Consider the following 21,208-nt stretch of genomic DNA (forward strand, 5'->3'; position numbering starts at 1 on the left):
CGTGCACCGGTCCTATCAGAGCGCTCAAGGACTGATATATCACCCGCCTTCTAAATCAAAAGGTGATCGATAAAGGCAGCATAATATTTCTTTTATAATATATATATACAGCCTAATGGCTTGGCATAGAAGACTGACTTATTCCACTATTTGTATGGCTATTGATCTATGATGGTCTGAGAACGGATGCAGGAGTAAGGATTATATTTTTGTTGATTAATTAAAGGCTGCAAACTTTAATCCGGCTTTAAATGAAAAAAAAAACGTGTAAATCATAATTAATTGTGGATCATAATAATCTAATTGGATAGAACATAGGAAGGAAATCTAAGGTTTAAGTATATTCATTTCTTAATTAAATGTTTTGGAGTTTTTAGATTCAGTAAGTGATTTTCTCCCTGTAAAGTCTCAGAGGCACACGGTACACAGGAGGGGGAAGAAGCGAGGGGCAGGTCTATCGCCTTCAGTTTTTTGATCATTCCATGCCACTCAAACATAGCTGAGCAATTTCATGCATTTTTCTATATTCATTTCTCAAACCTCTTCGTACCGTAGAGATGATTTCACTGAACTGAAAAATATTTTCCCACCCACTTTTAAAGAGATCATTCCATGTGGACTGCTAGATTAGGCATATCACTGTATTTCTCCCAGACAGGCTATTGCAATATTTATTAAAAACAGAAGCAGCGTGTCAATCAGAGGCGTGTAGGTCCTGGCTAGCACATGCTGGTTACCTTAACTGAGCTGAAAACTAATTTTAAGCATTGCTTTCTGGCATGCAATGCATCCTCCTTGTTCTTCTAAACTATTTCAGACATTTTGAGCACGGAGCATAAAGCCATGACTTAGCTCTGGTGGTTATGACATTAATAGTCCACCCCCCCAAAAGGCTTGATCTAATGAACACAACAGTATCACTGCTGGGGCGAAGTTTGGAGGATTCTGCTGGATCTATTCTTGAGTCATTGACTAGGATGTGACATCTTAAAACAGGTAAGGATTGCATGCAAACACAAAAGAATCTGTTGCTTAATGCATTGCATCTGAGTAGCTGCTGCCGGCAGAGGAAAAAGCATGTGCAAGCAAACTGGCAGGCAATAATGGGAAAGGAAAGATGTCTGCTTATAGTGTACTAAAATTATACTGTTAGTAACGTGTTCTGTTGGGAAGAGACGCAGGCAGCTCGGAGTGAACATAGACATCCTTTATTTTTATGAACAGAGGTCGTAAACACTTGGCTCTTTTATTCCGTGTCTGCTGAGTTGTCGGAAGAGAAGATGGGTGTGTTGTGGGAAGTGAGATTCCTGAAAAACAGAGAATGACAGCTTTGAAACCTGTAGATATCGAATTGCTGGCATGCATATATATTGTGATGACTGGATTCATGGAAGCGGGGTGTGTTCGTGGCGGTCTCACCCGGATCCATCTATGAAAATACTACATTATGCTTGGTGAATGAAACAAATTACGTTTTCATATCAATTACCTGCCGGATGATGGTTAATATAAAGACTTTGACATGTTTTACCCTTCCCTGGATGTAGGATATTGATAAAAGCTGCATGATATGACTTATAGGTGACGGAAGATGATTTACATCAGGCTTTTGGACACTTTGGTCACGGAAGAGTTAAGCAGCAACAGAATACAAAATGTCACTGAAGCGTGTTAAATATTCACATTGTAAACAAAGGACTATTCGGCATGAGTAATTTCCCTGTGTCCTTCTGTTTTCATTTCAGTTTTGCTGTAGGCAAATAATCATTGTGAAATGGAATATGCAGAAGAGAAGTTAATTCAATACTTTATAATTTTCCTCATAGACACCTAAGTGATCTATTGGCGTACATGATCATTATTAGAAGAAACCTATTAAGAGGTTCCATTAATGACTTATAAAATGAAGGCCAACAAGTGATTTTAAGCTTCATTATTTAGCGCTAGGGAGTATTATAAGCTTTCAGAGGGTTCATAATGTGCACCAAGAATACGCTGGTCCCTGTAATATCAGTCTGGAGGTGTTTAACTTGGCCATTAGTTTTAAGCTGGGTTGTGATTTCTCCCTAAGACATCTACTTTCAGTTACAAGTGTTTAATAAATTTGATTTTAATTTGCCGAACATTTGTTCTTTCGCACTTGAGAAATGATTTAGTATGTATAGAAATATTAATAAGTAAGGAAGGAATAATTGGTACCATTACTCAGTGGGCTGCACATTAACATCTTGGAGTTTCTTATAAAAGGTCTTGTTAACATGTGTTAAATAAGCAGCTGCTAAAAGTAGACTTCTCAGCATTGGTGGTCTTACTATTGTAGCGATCAACAGGAGACTATGCCGGGTGGGTGGGCTGCATGGGGTGAACAGGGTTTACACTGTGCCAGTGAACAAGCCAAACTTTACACGTGTCCAAAAGAATTACTAGGTTACATTGTTCATTCAAGAAATATCCCATAATGTGTCCTTATCATCAAGTGTTTTCATGCAAATGTAGTTATTCTATTTTAAATGAGTGTCAAAATGAACAATAATTCAGATGTACTGTGAAGGAAGGTTAACCACTTAGTGACCAAGCCCAATTTTTCCCAAATCTGATACATGTCACTTTATGTGGTATTGACTTTTGGTTTTAGTTAGCTTATATGGCGCCATTAATTCCACAGCTCTTTATAGACATTTTTATCACTATCATCACAGGAACTCATAATCTAAATTCCCCAACTGTATATCTTTGGAGTGTGGGAGAAAATCCATGCAAACATGGGGGAAACATACAAACTCCTTGTAGATATTGTCCTTGATGGGACTTGAACCCAGGACCCCAGCAACAGTGCTAACCACTGAGCCACTGTGCTGCCCCAACTTTGAAATGTTTTTTCTGGATATCGACAGCAATATTCAGAATATTTTTTTCATGGCACATTGTACTTTATCTTAGAGGTTAATTCAGGTCAAGGAATGAATGGAATGAAACATTATTTTTTTTTCCATTTTTTCTAACATCCTTGTTTGCAGACCCTGAGGCTATTAATTGGCCTCAGGTTTCCATGAAAATCTTGAAGACCATATTATCGCAATCACAGGGTACCAATGAGGTTAAAGAGGAAGACCCTTCCCTCTGTTAACCAACTAGATGCCACTGTCACTATTGACAGCAGCATGTAAGAGGTTAAACGGCCGCGATCAGTGCTATCTGTTATGATCTGCTACAAGCACTAAGGAAAGAAAGGAGATCTGTCCCTACAATAGAACTAAGCTAGATCCCTACGATGTAACGGGGAACCTGATCCTGCGATCAGACCCGCTAAAGTCCTCGGCTAGTCTGTACGAAGACCCTTAGATGCAAGGGAGGGATCCCTACAAGAACTAGGGACTGGGATAAAGTTGGGCACCTCCTAGCAGAAATTGTAGCAGTAAAAAGACAAACACACAACATAGAACATAAAGGTCCGCAGACCAAGCTAAACTGACTGAGAAAGGTAACTAAGCACCAGGCTAACTTAAGAGTAGCGGGCGGAGCAGGATTAAATAGGCAAACAAGGTCATGTGACCAGCAAGATAGAAAAAACCTAACAGGAGAGTTCTAACAGTACCCCCTCTTCTTTGAGGATCCTCCGGATCCCCTAGGCCCAGGCTTATCAGGAAACCTCTTGTGAAACGCTCTGACAAGTCTGGAAGCAGAAACATCATCCGCCCTCACCCATGAGTTATCCTCGGGTCCGAAACCTTTCCAAGCGACGAGATACTGCAAACTCCCTCTATACCGTCTAGAATTTAGGATGCGGGAAATTTCGTATTCCCCGTCCTCCACCACCGGAGGAACAGTGGCAGAGACGTCTCCTTCCGACACATAAGCTCTTTTCAACAGAGAAACATGAAACACCGGATTAATCTTCCAGGAGGTAGGAACCTCCAACCTAACAGCAGATTGGTTAACTACCTGAAGCACCTTAAAGGGCCCTACAAACTTGGGACCCAATTTTTTAGAAGGAATCCTCAACCGCAGATTCTTAGAGGACAACCAAACCATGTCACCAATAGCAAACAAAACCTCTTGCCGTTTACTATCAAAGTACCTCTTAGATTTTTTGTTAGCCTCCTGAAGATTACCACGCACATCCGTCCAAACTCTCTCCAAGTCACCAGAAAAACTCTCCTCCTCAGGCACAGCCGATACCAATTTGGAGAATGACCCAAAAGACGGATGTCTCCCAGAACAACAAAAAAAAGGCGAACAACCAGCAGAAGAGGATGTATGGTTGTTAAGAGCAAACTCAGCAAGTGGCAGAAACTCAGACCACCCCTCCTGATTGTCTGCCACAAAACAACGCAAGAACTGCTCAACATCCTGATTCTTCCTTTCTGTCTGGCCATTAGACTCCGGATGATATCCGGATGAAAACGACAAATAAACTCCCAACCTGTCACAAAAAGCACGCCAAAAACGAGCCACGAACTGAGGTCCCCTATCCGAAACAATGTCAGTAGGAACGCCATGTAGTCTGACAATTTCCTTGACAAAGGCCTTAGCGAGTGTCTTAGCGCAGGGCAGTTTGATGAAAGGAACCAAGTGACACATCTTGCTAAAATGGTCCACGACCACCCAGATGACTGTGAAACCCTCAGAGGGGGGAAGGTCAGTAATAAAGTCCATAGCCAGATGTGTCCAAGGTGCACAAAGCAACCCCGCTGCAGGAGTATGTGAAGACTTAGATCTAGCACACACCGTACATTTACGCACCCACTTAATGACTTCCTTCTGCCATCCAGGCCACCAAAAACTGTGACCCACAAGTCTCTTGGTCTCAGAAATTCCTGGATGACCTGCCAACCGACACTCATGACACTCAACAAACAAATCTCTCCTAAAGGTCCTAGGCACAAACAACCTCAACCAAAAACGGCTTAGTCACATCAGGCTGCATAAGGATGGGGGCAGAACTGAACCTCTCCTTTAGAAACACAAAAGCTTCAATGGCCTCAGTAGTCCACTGAACCGCATTAGCACCTTTCCTGGTGAGATCGGTCAGTGGTTTGACAATAATAGAAAATTTTTTAATGAATTTTCTGTAATAATTGGCGAAACCCAAAAACCTCTGTATCGATTTCAAACCAATAGGCCTTGGCCATTCCTGAACCGCCTGAACCTTCACAGGGTCCATCTCAAAGCCCTCGCTGGAGATAATGTAGCCCAAAAAACTAATTCTCTGTACAGCAAACTCACATTTCTCCAGCTTAGCAAAAAGCGAATTGTCAATTAATAACTGTAATACCTCACATACGCTCCGCCAATGAGACTCCAGATCAGGCAAATAAATCAAAATGTCATCCAAATACACAACCACATTTTTGCCGATCAAAGGTCTAAGGATGTCATTAATAAGATTCTAAAAAAATGCTGGAGCATTGGTAAGACCAAAAGGCATAACCAGGTTCTCAAAATGACCCACAGGAGTGTTAAAAGCAGTCTTCCTTTCATCACCCTCCTTCATGCGCAACAAATTGTATGTCCCCCGGAGATCAATTTTAGAGAACCACTTGGCCCCCACTAACTAGTTAAACAAATCAGAAATCAATGGCAGTGGGTAAGGATTGCGCACAGTAATTTTATTAATCTCACGAAAATCCAGACAAGGACGTAAACCGCCGTCCTTTTTTTTAACAAAAAAAAATCCAACAGCCACAGGAGACTTGGAAGGCCTAATGTGACCGGCGGCCAAGCTTGTCTGTATGTATTCCTCCAAAGCCTTTCTCTCAGGAATAGTAAGATTAAATAAATGACTTTTAGGAAGAGTCGCTCCAGGGACAAATTCAATGGTACAATCATAGTCTCTATGGGGAGGCAATATTTGTGACTCCTCCTCAGAAAAAACTCTCCAAAAATCCTGAATAGGTACAGGTAATTCCCCTTTATCCACAGCAGCAATACGTCCGTTACAACACTTGTCATAACACTTAGGGCTCCAGGACTTAATTTCATTGGTAGACCAATCCAGTACAGGATTGTGCAATTTTAACCACGGTAACCCCAAAATTACTGGAGAAGGCAAATTATTTAATACCACCAAATCCAAATTTTCTTGGTGAATACCATTAATAGTGAGGGGAAATTCACAGACCTTGTGAGTAACACTCTTCAAGGGGGAGCCATCGACAGAAACCACAGCAATAGGGGATGACAAAGGTTTGGGTTTTAATTTAAGTTTTTCCAAGAATCCCCCATCAATCACATTTAGAGTAGAACCACAATCCACAAATATCCGAAATTCAATTAATTCTTCCTGAGCAGCAGTAGTAGCAGAAAGAAATACCCCCTTAGAATTTAAACAGGCAATACGGGCGTAACTGACCTTTTTTTTTTCTTTGTTCATACGAAGCACACAGTTCTTAATAAAATGGTCAGATTTCCCGCAATAAAAGCACAAACCTTCAGAAGATCTGCGGTCTTTTTCCTGAGAGCGGGGTGCCATCGCCCCAATCTCCATCGGCTCTCCAATGTCAGTACAGACCCTCTCAAGACTTGGAGCTGACATGGCAGAGGATTTACTTTCATTAACCCTTGCACGCAGTCTCCTGTCCACCCGTATAGCTAATTGCATAGCCTCCTGCAAGTTTCCAGGTGTGGGATAAGCAATCAGCAAATCCTTAACCCTTTCACCTAGCCCCGCAAGAAACAAACTTTTCAAAGCTGAATCGTTCCACCCCACCTGGGCAGACCACCGACGGAAGTGAGATCAATATTTTTCCACATTACCTGATCCCTGCCTCAAATGTCTTAATTCAGTCTCAGCTGATGAGACACGATCAGGATCATCATACAACAAACCCAAAGCAGAAAAAAAACTATCCACTGATCTAAAGCATGGATCACTAGGTTGGAGAGAAAAGGCCCATCCCTGAGGTTCTTTGCGCAAAAGTGACATTATGAACTCTATGCGCTGTGATTCATCACCAGAGGATCTGGGTCTCAAACGAAAATACAAAAAACAAGCATTTTTAAAGGAAAAAAAATCCTGTTGATCACCAAAGACTAAATCAGGCAAACGTACCTTTGGCTCCACAAAATGTGCTCCAGAACAACTACTCACGTGTTGTTGGAGCTCGGCCACCTCCAGAGAGAGTCCCTGCAGGCGTTGAGCCAAATCCTGAACCGACACCATGATGGAAACTGGAAGTCTTTCCTTAGAGATATTTTTGGGCTGGACTTACTGTTATGATCTGCTACAAGCACTAAGGAAAGAAAGGAGATCTGTCCCTACAATAGAACTAAGCTAGATCCCTACGATGTAACGGGGAACCTGATCCTGCGATCAGACCCGCTAAAGTCCTCGGCTAGTCTGTACGAAGACCTATAGATGCAAGGGAGGGATCCCTACAAGAACTAGAGACTGGGATAAAGTTGGGCACCTCGTAGCAGAAATTGTAGCAGTAAAAAGACAAACACACAACATAGAACATAAAGGTCCGAAGACCAAGCTAAACTGACTGAGAAAGGTAACTAAGCACCAGGCTAACTTAAGAGTAGAAATTACAATGAAGTCCAGCAAGGCCAGGAGGGCGGAGCAGGATTAAATAGGCAAACAAGGTCATGTGACCAGCAAGAAAGAAGAAACCTAACAGGAGAGTTCTAACACTATCTACTGTAATATACAACTAGCACCTGCAGCATTTTTTGCCCATCGGGGTGCACTATCCTCTTTTGCCTCAGTTTTCTGTAAAGGTTAAATGTCCTCGGTGCTCTATTTACACTGCTTTCCAGAGCCACCACCAGGATTTATTTTTTTGTTCGCCTTTTACAGTGATTTGTATGGCAAGAATACAGCAGTTTTGACAGACACAATTGAAGGATAACTGTTGTTTCATTTTTTTCTTAAATATCAAAAGAGCAATCAAAAACAACAAACTTTGTATTATATTTTACTGCAGAAATATGGATTTTTTTGCGCTAATCATCTATTCTAAATTCAGTGAAAATAAATTTACAGCTCACTGAAGAATCAGGCTACAGTTCCTGCCAATAGAAGTTTATGGAAAGGAGAAAATGTGACGATACAGCTTCTAATCTTAATCAGCCAGAAGTCTAGATTTGTTAAGCCAAAAGAAATACCCTATTGTGTTTGTGCTGACTTGTGAATGTATGTGTATTCCTGTGGCTGGTGAAGGACAGACCAGTATTTGCGTAACCCTGATTGTTTTCTTCTCTTGGTTCTGAAACAATGATGTTTGTTACTATGCTAATTGCATATTATACTAAAGCCAGCTAGATGTTGATTTAAAGAGCCCCCCCTGCTATGCCGGCTGTGTGGGTTGATTAAAGGCTCAAACAATGAGACCTGAGCCCTGTGAAACCCTGTGAAGCCCTCCCTAACCCTTGCTCTGTGGATGTGTACTTGAAAGAATAAATGTAAATGATTTAAGGAACATAGGCCTCTTTAGCAGGGAGATTTGAAACAGAAAATTGAATGAGACTTTACAGGGAGAATCAAGGATCAGACTCTCTTCAGACCATCAGCTTGGTAGCATGGCTTTACCCAAAGAGACACAGATTTGGATTCTACATGATTCCAGCCTAAGAGTATATGGCCCTGACTGGAAAGATACAGATCTGCTCCATTGACCATCAGAAAGCACATGAATAAATTTGGGGGGACCAGGTTGGGACAATGAAGTCACCTGACCCCATGGATATGTTGTTTGGGGTTTCCAGGTGGGACCCTCCGGTCACCTGGAACCCATGGAGATATTCGGAGAAGCTAGATTGGGACCAGCTGGTCATCTGGCCCCATGGAAACTCTCGGGAGAGGCCAGGGTGGGACCCTCGGGTCTCCTGGCTTTGTACCTTGATGGACTGTTAGCTTCCTAAGCTTGCTGCTACCAACTCTCTGCTGGCCTGCCAAAAGCGAGGGGCCACTGGTTGAGGTAGTTGGCCCTGGAAGTCCCAAAGTTGCAGCTGTTCTATCCCAGGCGGTTTAGCAGAAGGGTGAGACTGTGTAATGTTGTACCATATTGGGTGTTTGCTGGGACTGTTCTATCTGTTTATTGCCTGTTTTGTGGTTCAATAAAGTATTGCCACACTGTTTTACCCTCAACCTGTGTTGTCTGAGTGGTATTATGCCCATGGAAGACCCCGTGTCTTCACAGAAGGGAAGGAGGAGGGAATTGCTGGAGTGGCACAGAGAGAAACACACACACACACAACTTGCTAATGCTTTCTAGTAAGTGTTTTATCTCAACCCACTGCTGGATTCACAGCTTCTTTGTTCAGTATGGTTGTATAAAGTCCTCCATTCTCCTGCTTCTGAGAGTGTGCTACTGAGGGATAGGAAAGCAGGATCTGTCCGTGTACAGAAGTATATAGGAGTTATCATAGCAGCTAGTTTTAACCCACAAGTTCACGTAAACTGACAATAAGAAAATCTGTCTCCAGAGAAAAACTGGAAAAATTTGGGATACATAATGGCCATATATGTACACACTGATAACTGTTAATTCTGAAAAGTCACCTGAATCAACAATTACACTTTAAATCAGTGAAATCCATTAGGATTTACCTGTATTTATTAAAAGTAGCTGTTGAATGGATCAGATGCAAATGGAAGTTTTAATTCTAATGTGAACCCAAGCTATAATGTTGTGAGATTAATTTTGGTTCTGTGACCTGCCATGTGTGGCTTTTAACAGCTGAGGCTGAAGAAAAAGGGTGAAATTTAGAAAAGATGGCTATTAGTCAGACAAGCGGTTCATGATGATTCATTGAGCAGAAAAATGTGAAATTACTTTACTGAGTAGTTGGTCATAATGGGTGGCTAGTAGTTTGCATAAGTGGCCATGTTTTTGAACACTGTTGAACTATATTGCTGAATTACAAAAAAGTACCATATTTTTCAGATTATGAGACGCACCGCACCATAAGACGCACCCCAAATTTTGGAGACGAAAATAGGAAAAAATTTAAAAAAAAATGGTGGTGCGTTTTATAGTCTGCTTTTGCTGTAGCTTCCCTGGGGGGTGCGGGAGTGGTTGAGCAGAGTCCCAAGAGGCAGGGTCGCTGCTGCAGGAAACTGGTGGCGGCAGGAGTGGGGCGATGGTGCGGGCCCCAGGCTGGTAGAAGGGGGTGTTCGGTGCAGAAAAGATGTGGCGGCTCCATGCTTTCACGAAAAATTCACCAGAGCCCCTGCACTTCCATGGTTTTGCACTGGCCGAGCAAAGGTTGTCTCCCGCCGCCAACTTCCTGCAGCAGTGACCCTGCCTCCTGAGACCCCACTCCACCACAGCCGTTCCCCTCCCCCCGGTAAGCTACATTTGAATTATAAGACACACCTCCATTTTGTATTTGTCAAAAGAACTGAACGTTTACTTAAACCTGGATTAAGGTCTATAGGAGCTAAATTGAATGTTAATTGCAACCTGCTACAAAAAATGTAAAATTGTTAATGATCAGTTTATGAGAATGTTGACCAGCCAGAAAAGTTCTAGTAAAAAATAACCTTTTGGGCTTATTCACACAAACAATGTTCACGTGCAAGTGTTTTTCAAGTGTAGAGTTGTTAGCTATTGGATTGAACACATTTATGACAATTCACATGTGTGATTTTCCACATGTGCTGTCAGTTCATGCACAGAAATAACAACATGCACTACTTTTATCAAATTCTCGGACAACTTTTCCCCATTCAAGGTCAATGAGTCCATGAAAAAGAGAGAACATGCAGACAAAAATATTGGTTTTATGTTGCATATTTGAATACATTTACAAAATCCAGGAGTTAATCTGACACGTCAGACACCTGGATCAAGATCAACCCAACCATTTAGTTGTTTTGTGATTGAGACACAGTCAACAAGGACCTTTAATATGTGACAGTCACTCAGTTGCATATATAAGAAGATCCTCTGTAAATTTCCCATATCCTTTTATCTCAATTTCATATTCTGACCTAAAGAAAAGCAATTTTGTTTTTTACATATGTATAATACTGATGCTGCTTTAATTCTACTAACTTTCTAAAGTCATCTTCACTTCCAATTTGTTGCTTGATGTCACATAATGACAATAACTCTATATAATTTCTGCCTCTACCACGGAGACATTGAAAAATGTCATAAAATAATTTGTTCTCCATTGAATTTTAGAAGGAAAATGTCTGTCTATATCTCCAGAGATTTCAACTTGAAACTCGCTATAAGCACTGACACACTGAATAATGCTGTACAGCATATTATATACCTTTTATCGGCAGTGAGCTGCAAACGAAAAACATTTGAATGCTTTTCTCTTATGCTATATCCTTTACTCATCACAAAGTACAATCATTCCCTCTCTAAACTTTACAGTAAGCTAGAATTAGTGTATAGAACTGATGAGAGAAAAATTGGAATTTTAATTGCATCCTTATTCTATTTCTCTGAAATTAACAGGCATCTGAGTATAATCTAAATTAGCTTGAAAGGGTTGTCCACTAGTGGACTACTCCTTTTTAACTGCTAAAGTGGCCTAGATAAAATATAAAGAACACATGCATGCTCCTCTCCCAGACCAGCGCCATTCCAGTGTTGTTGGTGTGGTGTTTCCCAGAGGCTGTGAGATATTGATATATCAAGCAACCACTGCAGTCAATCAGTGGCCTCTGCTTGGTTGCAGCAGCCACTTGACATGACAATGACTTGTGACTGCTGGGACACTAAGTGCTGACATTCCTGGAATGGCGCCTGTCAGAGAGCTGATACATTATCTTTTTTATTTAATTTTTGACCATCTAGCAAATAAAAAGGGCTTGTCTAGTGGTGACAACCTCTTTACTGGGAATATTAGCAATTAGTTGACTTCTTTGTACTCATGAAGATACAGCAGTTGGTTTTTGAGCAGAATATTAAAGTTTTCTGTTAACCTAGTATGCGAAATAAGACTTATGCAGCATGATTAAGTTCAGATAATTAACAGTGTGTTATATAGTGACAAACAGTATAAAATGTGCAGATGAACACAAGATGTTTTAGACTATTTTTTATGCAAATTTTTCAGAGAGGACAATGACTAGAACTTTACTGCCACCTATACAGGGGGCAATTTGCAAATTTAATTTCCCAGAGGAACATAGCATGGCTTATAAGCCTCCTCAAACCGGCATGTCAGCAATGTAACTTTCCACAAACAGAAACGTTACCCCTTAGATCCCAGTATTTTTATTTAAAACATTTGTTGGAGTTATTAATGATCTTTGCTTAGGATAGAAGTTGAATTGAACAGGAGCTGAGCTGCAGTACCAAAGTAAGGAGTTCTCAGTTGCGGTCTGGTCAGTTTACACTCATGAACATAATCCCATCATTTGCTTGGCTAAGGGCAACTAACTAATAAAACTCTCCTCATTTGGAAACAGGACTTTATAAAGTGATTGGAATACCCTTATAAGAGCTCACTTACGGAAGAAGACACACATGAATATGGACAGGGGTTGCTATGTTACCAAAAGAATTAGAAAGCATACTCATAGAAATAGCAGGTTGTTATGAGTGTATTGGTGGTGTCCATCAGCTGAAAGGCATCTTGTTTAATCTTTCTTGTTGGGCCCGCCATCAGCACTGCGGCATACCAATCTGCTTGCTCATTGGCATCTATATGCTGGAATAAAAAAAAATCAAGCTTATAATTGTAAATACACTCCTCAACATTGAAATTGCAACACCATGAGAAACATGTGGACAGGTGTTGTCGTGTTGAAAAATAGCTCTTGAGAAAGTTTGTAGAAATGGCTGTACCACTGGTTCCATGACCAAATCAATGTAATGTGGATCTGTTAGTGTAAAGGAGATTAGAGGGTTGAGGCTACCATACATTATGCCCCTCCACGCGTTAATGCTGGGAATATGAACGAAGCATGGCGTTGCCCATGTGGTCTCCAAACTAATCTCCAGCTATCATTTGTCCAAGACAAAAGTGGGATTTATCACTGAAGAAGATAGACCTTCATTTCAGCCTTCATTGATGTCTCAAAATAGCCTTTTAGAGTCGTTATTTGAGGTCATTGGAACACAAATAGCCTGACATCTAGCTCGTAGCCCAATGTCATAAATGCTTTCTGATGGTTTGTGTAGATACTGTTTAATGCCTTACACTTGGTATGTGACAGTCAGTTTCCCTTGCAGTACAGAATCTATCAATTGAGGAACCAGTGAAACAGCCAATTCTCCAAAGGGTTTCAGGAGATGTTTTTCAAGAATGCAGTGCCATGTTACATGTTGCTAGTGCTATCGTGAGAAACCTGCTTGGTCTAAATGTGGTACCATAGCCTGCAGTGTCTCCAGACTTATTTCACATTGAGCACATAGGGGACATCATTGGTCAGCAAATGCATAGATATCATGCCCCAAATGCATTCAGCATGGTAGAACACTCCTCAGACAACCATTAATAACCTAATTGATAGCATGATAAAGCGTTTAATTGCGTGTATTTCTGTGCTTGGTTGTCAAATTCGATACTGAATAAGTGAAGATGTTTGGAAAATGTTATTTTTATTTTTTTCCATCATTTGCATATTAACATGTCTATCTATCCAGTGATTTCCATAATTTTACGTCATTCCTTCTTAGCTATGCAATTTCACTGTTGATGAATGTATATGTGATTTTAGTGTGAAATAGAAATACTTATACATTCAGTCATTCTGTCACATAAGTTTACAGAATGGAATGGAATGGTTGAAGCCTGTACCAGTAAAAAAAATCACCTGTCTTTAATTGTCAAACTTAGTAGATTCCTACTACTTTAAGACTCAAGCTTTTGTGATAATAAGGGAAGCTAATTAGTTCATGAGATCATCTTCTGGCACAGAATAGTTGGCACATAAATGAAATTTTACTCCAACATATTGGATTAGGTTCAAATTTCAGCACAACCAACCTTATTATCATTATACATAAAAACATAAGTTCTCACAGAACAGAAATGGCAAGATAAATTTGGACATCTGACCAAAAACTGAACACTTACAGCGTTCCTTCACTAACAGCCTCTAAGCCTAATGCTCAGCACCTCAAAACACATCATAGTGATGATTGACTCCAACAGACTTTGGGAAAGCCTGTTCCGTCCATCAGCCTGGGAGAATAGTGGGAAAATATTACCAACCTTTTATTAAAGGGATTGTCCTATCTTGCTTTTTTTGCTTGTGTATCACTCTTCAGGTTCCGCTTGATTAGGGGGCACTTCACATATCTCTGATTAACTCTTCAAGCCAGGAACTCAGCAACAAGATCATTACCTTTCTGTACTGAACATGTGTGCTGTAGAAGTGCTCCTAGGCTCATGCTAATGCTCAAAATAGACCTCATTAGTGCTGATGAGAAGTGTTTGGGTATTAGGTAACCTCACTTTCCCTCAAACAATATGTACAATGATGTACCCCACATAGTATATACCCACAAACCACCTAACACAGTATGATGTCTCCTCACAAATTATCATGTCTTAACAAAGCACTCTACATGGTTTGATGTCCCCACAAAGCCCCAGACACTGTATGATGTCCTCACAAAGTCCCTCACACAGTATGTCACCATAGAGCCCCGACGCAGTATAAGGTCCCCACAAAACCCCACTATACAGTATGATATCTCCACAAAGTCCCCTTTCACAGTATGATGATCCCAAATAGTCCCCCATGATCAGTTTGGTGTTCCAACATAGCCCCTGTGCAGAATGATGTTTCCTCACAGCCTGCCTACACAGTATTATGTCCCGCACTGCCCTTCTACAAAGTATTATGTCCCTACACAGCCCCCCTGCACAATGTTATGTCCCCTCGCAGCTATCCTTCACAATATGATGTCCCCACACAGGCTCCTTAGGGCACAATATGATGTCTCCACATAAGCCCCCTTAGGGTGCAGTAGGATGTCCCCAAAAAGGCCATTTAGAACACAGTATGTGTCCACACAGGACGCTTAGGGCACAGTGTGATGTCTCAACACAGGATTCTTAGGGTGCAGTGTCATGTCCCCAAACAATCCTTTGGGCACAGTATTAGGGTCCCCACAATGTACTGTCAATTAAAAAAAAATCTATTCACCTACATCTCTCCCACTTTTGAAGAACAGAAAGAGGGAAAAAGTATGCCAATTCTCCCAGTGACATCCCTGGAACCTGTGGCTCATGGCTTTAACTTCTTTTCTACAATTATAGAGGTTGTGGGTTTCCCAAGAGACTCACAAATAAGGGGAAAATAACATTTTTGGATTTATTTTTCTATTAATTTTAGCAGTTTTAAGAAACAAATAAATCTGACTTTTTCTTCACCTATATAATACAGGGAAATAGAGATAGACTGCTATGTACAATGTATCTCTATGCACCTATATCATTTGCTTCTGGGTTCACAGTTTGAAATACAGCTTAAGATTACCAAATTCTCCTGTCTTCATCTATGTGGGCTGTGGCTCATCGCTAGAGCTGCTGCATGCAAACATGGAGATCGTGATTTCTTTTCTCAGGGGGAGACCAGAGAAGAGAATTGTTTATTTAATTTATGTACATGTGAGCAGAGTTTCAAGCCCCTTCCCCAGAGAAGGAGAAGCTATGAAGCCAGTGAAGAGAGTGAGAGGAAGTGGGGAAAATGCCCATATGTGCCGGGACATCAGGACTAAGCCATCAAATCTGGTCATTCCTGCTACTCCTGTCTGCACTGTGGCTCAGCTGTCAGAATGTTGTGACGGCTCATCTTCTTGGTACAATTTCAAGATACCTGAAGGTCCCCGTTCATCTATACAAACAATTATGTACAAGTACAAACAAGATGGGAATGTCCATCCATCATACCGCTCAGGAAGGAGACGGGTTCTGTGTCCCAGAGATGAACATGCTTTGGTCCGACATGAGCATATCTACCCCCATGGACAAAAGCAAAAGACCTTGTGAAGACGATGGCGGAAGCTGGTAAGATTGTGTCAATATCCACAGTGAAACAAGTACTATATCAACATGGGCTGAAAGGCCACTCTGCCAGGAAGAAGTCATTACTCCAAAAAAAACATAAAAATGCCAGATTAATGTTTGCAAGTGCACAAAAGAACAAAGACCTTCATTTTTGTCCTTGTACTGTGGTCTCATGGAACTAAAATTTAACTTTTTGGGCATAATCACCATCATTACATTTGGAGGAAAAAGGGAGAAACTTGGAAGCCTAAAACAATCCCAACTGTGAAACACGGGGGTGGCAGCATCATGTAGTGGGGTTGTTTTGCTGCAGGAGGGACTGGTACACCTCACAAAATAGATGGCATCATGAGAAAAGAAGATTATGAAGCAATACTGAAGCAACATCTCAAGACATCAGCCAGGAAGTTAAAACTTGGGTCGAAATGAGTCTTCCAAATGGACAAAGACCTGACACATACTGCCAAAATGGTGGCAAAGTGGCTTAAGGATAATAAAGTCAATGTTTTGGAGTGGCCATCACAAAGCCCTGATCTCACTCCTATTGAAAATTTATGGGCAAATCTGAAAAGGCAGGTGTAAGCAAGGCGACCTACAAACCTGGATCAGTTGCGCCAGTTTTGTCAGGAGGAATTGGCCCAAATTCCAACCAATTATTGTGAGAAGCTTGTGGAAAGATATCCCAAACGTTTGACCCAAGTCATTCAGTTTAAGGACAATGGTACCAAATACTAATGAAATGTATGTAAACTTTTGACTTTGCAATAAGTAATAAAAATGCCTTAACACATTCTCTCTCTGTCATTATGCTGGCATTTGGCAAATATTGAAAATTATAGTAATTCTAATTAACCTAAAACGGGAAAGGTTTATTCTGATTTCATGTCAGATATTGAGAAAAACATGCATTTTTGTCTTTTTATATAGTGTATGTAAACTTCTGGCTTCAACTGTACATCAAATTTTTAAAATGTACATAATCTCACAGAGTTTCCTATGGTAATAATGCCAATGTATCCGTAAAATCAGATGATGCACAGATCATCCATATGCCATAATTTCTTTTTGTGTGCACCTATTTGTATAGATGCATCTCATCCAATATTCGTAAGAGAATATAATATGCTGAATTTTTTTTTCATACAGACACTTAATTTGTCTGAAAACCTGTTATCTGAAGAACCCTATTGAAGTTCATTGGTTTACTTGGACAGCACACATCTTTATCATGTGCTCATCGGAATAAGCCTTTAGGCTACATCCACATATCTGTGTTACTTACAATCTGAGACAAATGGACCAATGTCATTGTCATTCTAGTTGGATTCTAGTTGCATCCTAGTTGCTTCCATTTATTTCTCATCTGTTTTTTTTTTCACTGAAGCAGGCAAACTGTTTTGAACATTTTTTTATTGATTCTTAGCAAAGTAAAATGGGTTGTCCACTGCTAGGGAAACCCCTTCTCAGTCTGAATATTTGCCTCTATTAAAATAAAAACACTTATACTAACCTCCCATACTGGCGCCTTTCCAGCAGAGTTGGCACTCACGTTCCTGGGGCTCACTTGAGATTATGTCGCGTGAGCCCTGTGCCCAAACAGCGCTTCCGTCACTGTCCCCGCCGCAGATCTAACTCCATCTTGATTACTTACAGTGGGTACGGAAAGTATTCAGACCTCTTTAAATGTTTCACTCTGTTTCATTGCAGCCATTTGGTAAATTCTAAAACGTTCATTTTTTTCCTCATTAAAGTACACTCTGCACCCCATCTTGACTGAAAAAAAACAGAAATGTAGAAATTTTTGCAAATTTATTAAAAAAGAATAGCTGAAATATCACATGGTCATAAGTATTCAGACTCTTTGCTCAGTATTGAGAAGAAGCACCCTTTTGAGCTAGTACAGCCATGAGTCATCTTGGGAATGAGGCAACAAGTTTTTCACACCTGGATTTGGGGATCCTCTGCCATTCTTCCTTGCAGATCCTCTCCAGTTTCGTCAGGTTGGATGGTGAATGTTGGTGGACAGCCATTTTCAGGTCTCTCCAGAGATGCTCAATTGTGTTTAGGTCAGGGCTCTGGCTGGGCCAGTCAAGAATGGTCACAGAGTTGTTCTGAAGCCACTCCTTTGTTATTTTAGCTGTGTGCTTAGGGTCATTGTCTTGTTGGAAGGTGAACCTTCGGCCAAGCCTGAGGTCCAGAGCACTCTGGAAGAGGTTTTCATCCAGGATATCTCTGTACTTGGACACATTCATGTTTCCTTCAATTGCAACTAGTCGTCCTGTCCTTGCACCTGATAAACACCCCCATAGCATGATGCTGCCCCCACCATGTTTCACTGTTAGGATTGTATTGGGCAGGTGATGATCAAAAAGTTCTATCTTCATCTCATTAGATCAGAGAATCTTATTTCTCATAGTCTGAGAGTCCTTCATGTGTTTTTGAGCAATCTCAATGCGGACTTTCATATGTCTTGCACTGGGGAGAGGCTTCCGTCATGCCACTCTGCCATAAAGGCCCGACTGGTGGATGGCTGCAGTGATAGTTGAATTTGTGGAACTTTCTCCCATCTCCCTACTGCATCTCTGGAGCTCAGCCACATTGATCTTGGGGTTCTTCTTTACCTCTCTCACCAAGGCTCTTCTCCCACGATTGCTCAGTTTGGATGGACAGCCAGGTCTAGGAAGTCTTATGGTGGTCCCAAACTTCTTCCATTAAAGGATTATGGAGGCCACTGTGCTCTTAAGAACCTTGAGTAATGCAGAAATTCTTTTGTAACCTTGGCCAGATATGTTCCTTGCCATAATTCTGCCTCTGAGCTCCTTGGGAAGTTCCTTTTAAGCTCATGATTCTCATTTGGTCTGACATTCACTCTGAACTGTGAGGTCTTATAAAGACAGGTGTGTGCCTTTCCAAATCAAGTCCTATCAGTTTAATTAAACACAGCTGGACTCCAATGAAGGAGTAGAACCATCTCAAGGATGATCACAAGGAAATGGACAGCATGTGACTTAAATATAAGTGTCCGAGCAAAGGGTCTGAATACTTCTGACCATGTGATATTTCAGTTTTTCTTTTAAAATAAATTTGCAAAAATGTTTATATTTCTGTTTTTTTTCAGTCAAGATGGGGTGCAGAGTTTACTTTAATGAGAATAAAAAGGAACTTTTTGAATTTACCAAATGGCTGCAATGAAACAAAGAGTGAAAAACGTAAAGGGGTCTGAATACTTTCCGTACACACTGTATACATCCGAAGGCGGGGACAGTGATGGAAGCGCTGATTGGGCACAGGGCTCACATGAATAAATTGGATTCCACACAGAACTGTATAGCAACTGATTTTTATGGATACTTTGCAGTACGGATTGCATACAAATAACAGTACAGATGAAAAAATTTATTTTTTTTTCTAGATGAAAATTCACTATTTTTTATATGTTAGTGTGCTGTCTAAGAAAAAACAGACAGCAATTGGACTTGTCGCATATACCGTATATATGCGAATGTAAACTTAACAAATACTTTTTCAAACACTCTATACGGGAATTATGAGCTTACAAACCTAGTCGTATTAAGGATCCACATCTATTTTACAGAGCAGAGAGTGCTTTCAAAGAAACACTCCTCATAGAGAACCTAGTGTTTCCATGTATTACCACGCCGGTCCATTAATGTGATGAATGGAAACTATGTAATGCTTAATTTTCCCTTTGATGGAACTACAGAAAAATTGAACACTTTCTGTCACGATCCCTTACAGATTACAGCTGATTACTGAAGGTCTACTGAATGCATTGTGATCAGCAGAACATTGCAGAATGCTTTGAACAAAAATGGATTGTCCAGAGCAAACAACTAAACATTTTTTTAACAGGAGGAAATATTAGATTGTGTGATTATGTAAAGTATATAAAAAAGTTTGGCTGGCAAATGTTTTTTTAAAGTTTCTATACTAAATTTAGTTGGTCATGTGATTTTATAGTTTTGGCAATTATTTTTCGAAATGTGTCCTATAGTCTTAAAGTGGTCGGCCACTTTCTCTTGTTAGCACAGCTTTCCTCACACACTGACCAGCACTTCTGTCTATACAATGGTTGCTGATGGAGGCACATGCAACCAGACCAGTCCATCAGTCGTCTCCATGCTTTTCTATTGGAGGAGGCTGATGGACTAGTCTGGTCACAGCAGCCATTTTATGGACTGAAGTGCTGGTCAGTGTGTGAGGAAAGTGGTACTATCAAGGGAAAGCGGCCATCCCCAATGAGTGACACACTGGACTTCATTTGAAAATGTAGTATGTTTAGGGTTGTTAAAGATTTGCAAATGTAGCTCTAGATACTTTGTGACTCAAGTGCAAAATGTAATTATTCTGTCCACATAAGTATAGTAAATTGTACATATGTTAAGCATTTTAAGATTTTGCACTTTCCAAGCTCTGATACATGCAAATTCATTAATTAGTTTGAGACCGTAACAGACCCATTATTAAGTCACATTCCCATTATGTTCAGCATTAGTAAGTCAGAGTATATGAATTCCTATTTACATACTGCATGAAGAAAATACACAGGCTTAAATGGATTCTGCAGGAGCATAAAAAATAGCATAATAAATATCATTATAAATATATTGCAAGAAGCCTAATCAGCAATTCAATCATTTTTATTCTAGGGAGCTAATAATTATAGTACAATAAGGTAACGCCCATCTTGATGAACTGATTGAAAAATGTCTTAGAATGATATTAGGATAAGTCCTTGTGAGCATGTGCAGCTCTGCTGTTTTTACCTGGAGATAATCTATATCAAGTACTGTCAAATTATCTCCAGGAGTCTTTACTTAACTCAACACCCCTGCTATATCCACTGTTAGATCAAATAGATAATGTGGACAGCACTGTGAGCAGCCTCTTTTTATTTCAGCATCATTGATATCTCCAATGTTAGATCAGTTAGAGTGGGCATCAGTGTGAGCAGCCTCTTACCTCAACACTTTTGGTATTTCCAATGTTACATCAGTTAGACAGGCTGGACAGCAGTGTGAGCAGCCTCTTCTTACTTTAGAATCCTTGCTATCTCCAGTATTAGAAAAGAATATGCCCTGGTCACACATCTTCTTACATGCGAATGGAGGAGTTAGAGCTTCTTACTCCACACATTCCCAGGTACCTGCTTTATTTAATCACTTTTTCCTGTTCTAAAGGAAAAACAATGAATTTAGTTAGGAATTTAACCCCTTTATGACGTGATACATAATAGTACGCACCACGTCATCAC

General features: G+C 40.5%; 1 protein-coding gene across 1 annotated transcript in view; it reads left to right on the plus strand.

The window, feature by feature from the left end:
* The first annotated feature begins 500 nt into the window (after window positions 1-500).
* Window positions 501-21,208, plus strand: part of KCNMB2 (potassium calcium-activated channel subfamily M regulatory beta subunit 2) — a 1,341,694-nt gene continuing 1,320,986 nt past the window's right edge. Inside the window, exon 1 of the mRNA XM_073674936.1 lies at window positions 501-996. The gene's annotated coding sequence lies outside the window, so the exon portion shown is untranslated. The remainder of the gene's footprint in view (window positions 997-21,208) is intronic.

This window comes from Phyllobates terribilis, unplaced genomic scaffold (assembly GCF_046119375.1).
Source record: "Phyllobates terribilis strain yellow unplaced genomic scaffold, ASM4611937v1 Scaffold_3__8_contigs__length_932513732, whole genome shotgun sequence".
Classification (NCBI taxonomy): Eukaryota; Metazoa; Chordata; class Amphibia; order Anura; family Dendrobatidae; genus Phyllobates; species Phyllobates terribilis.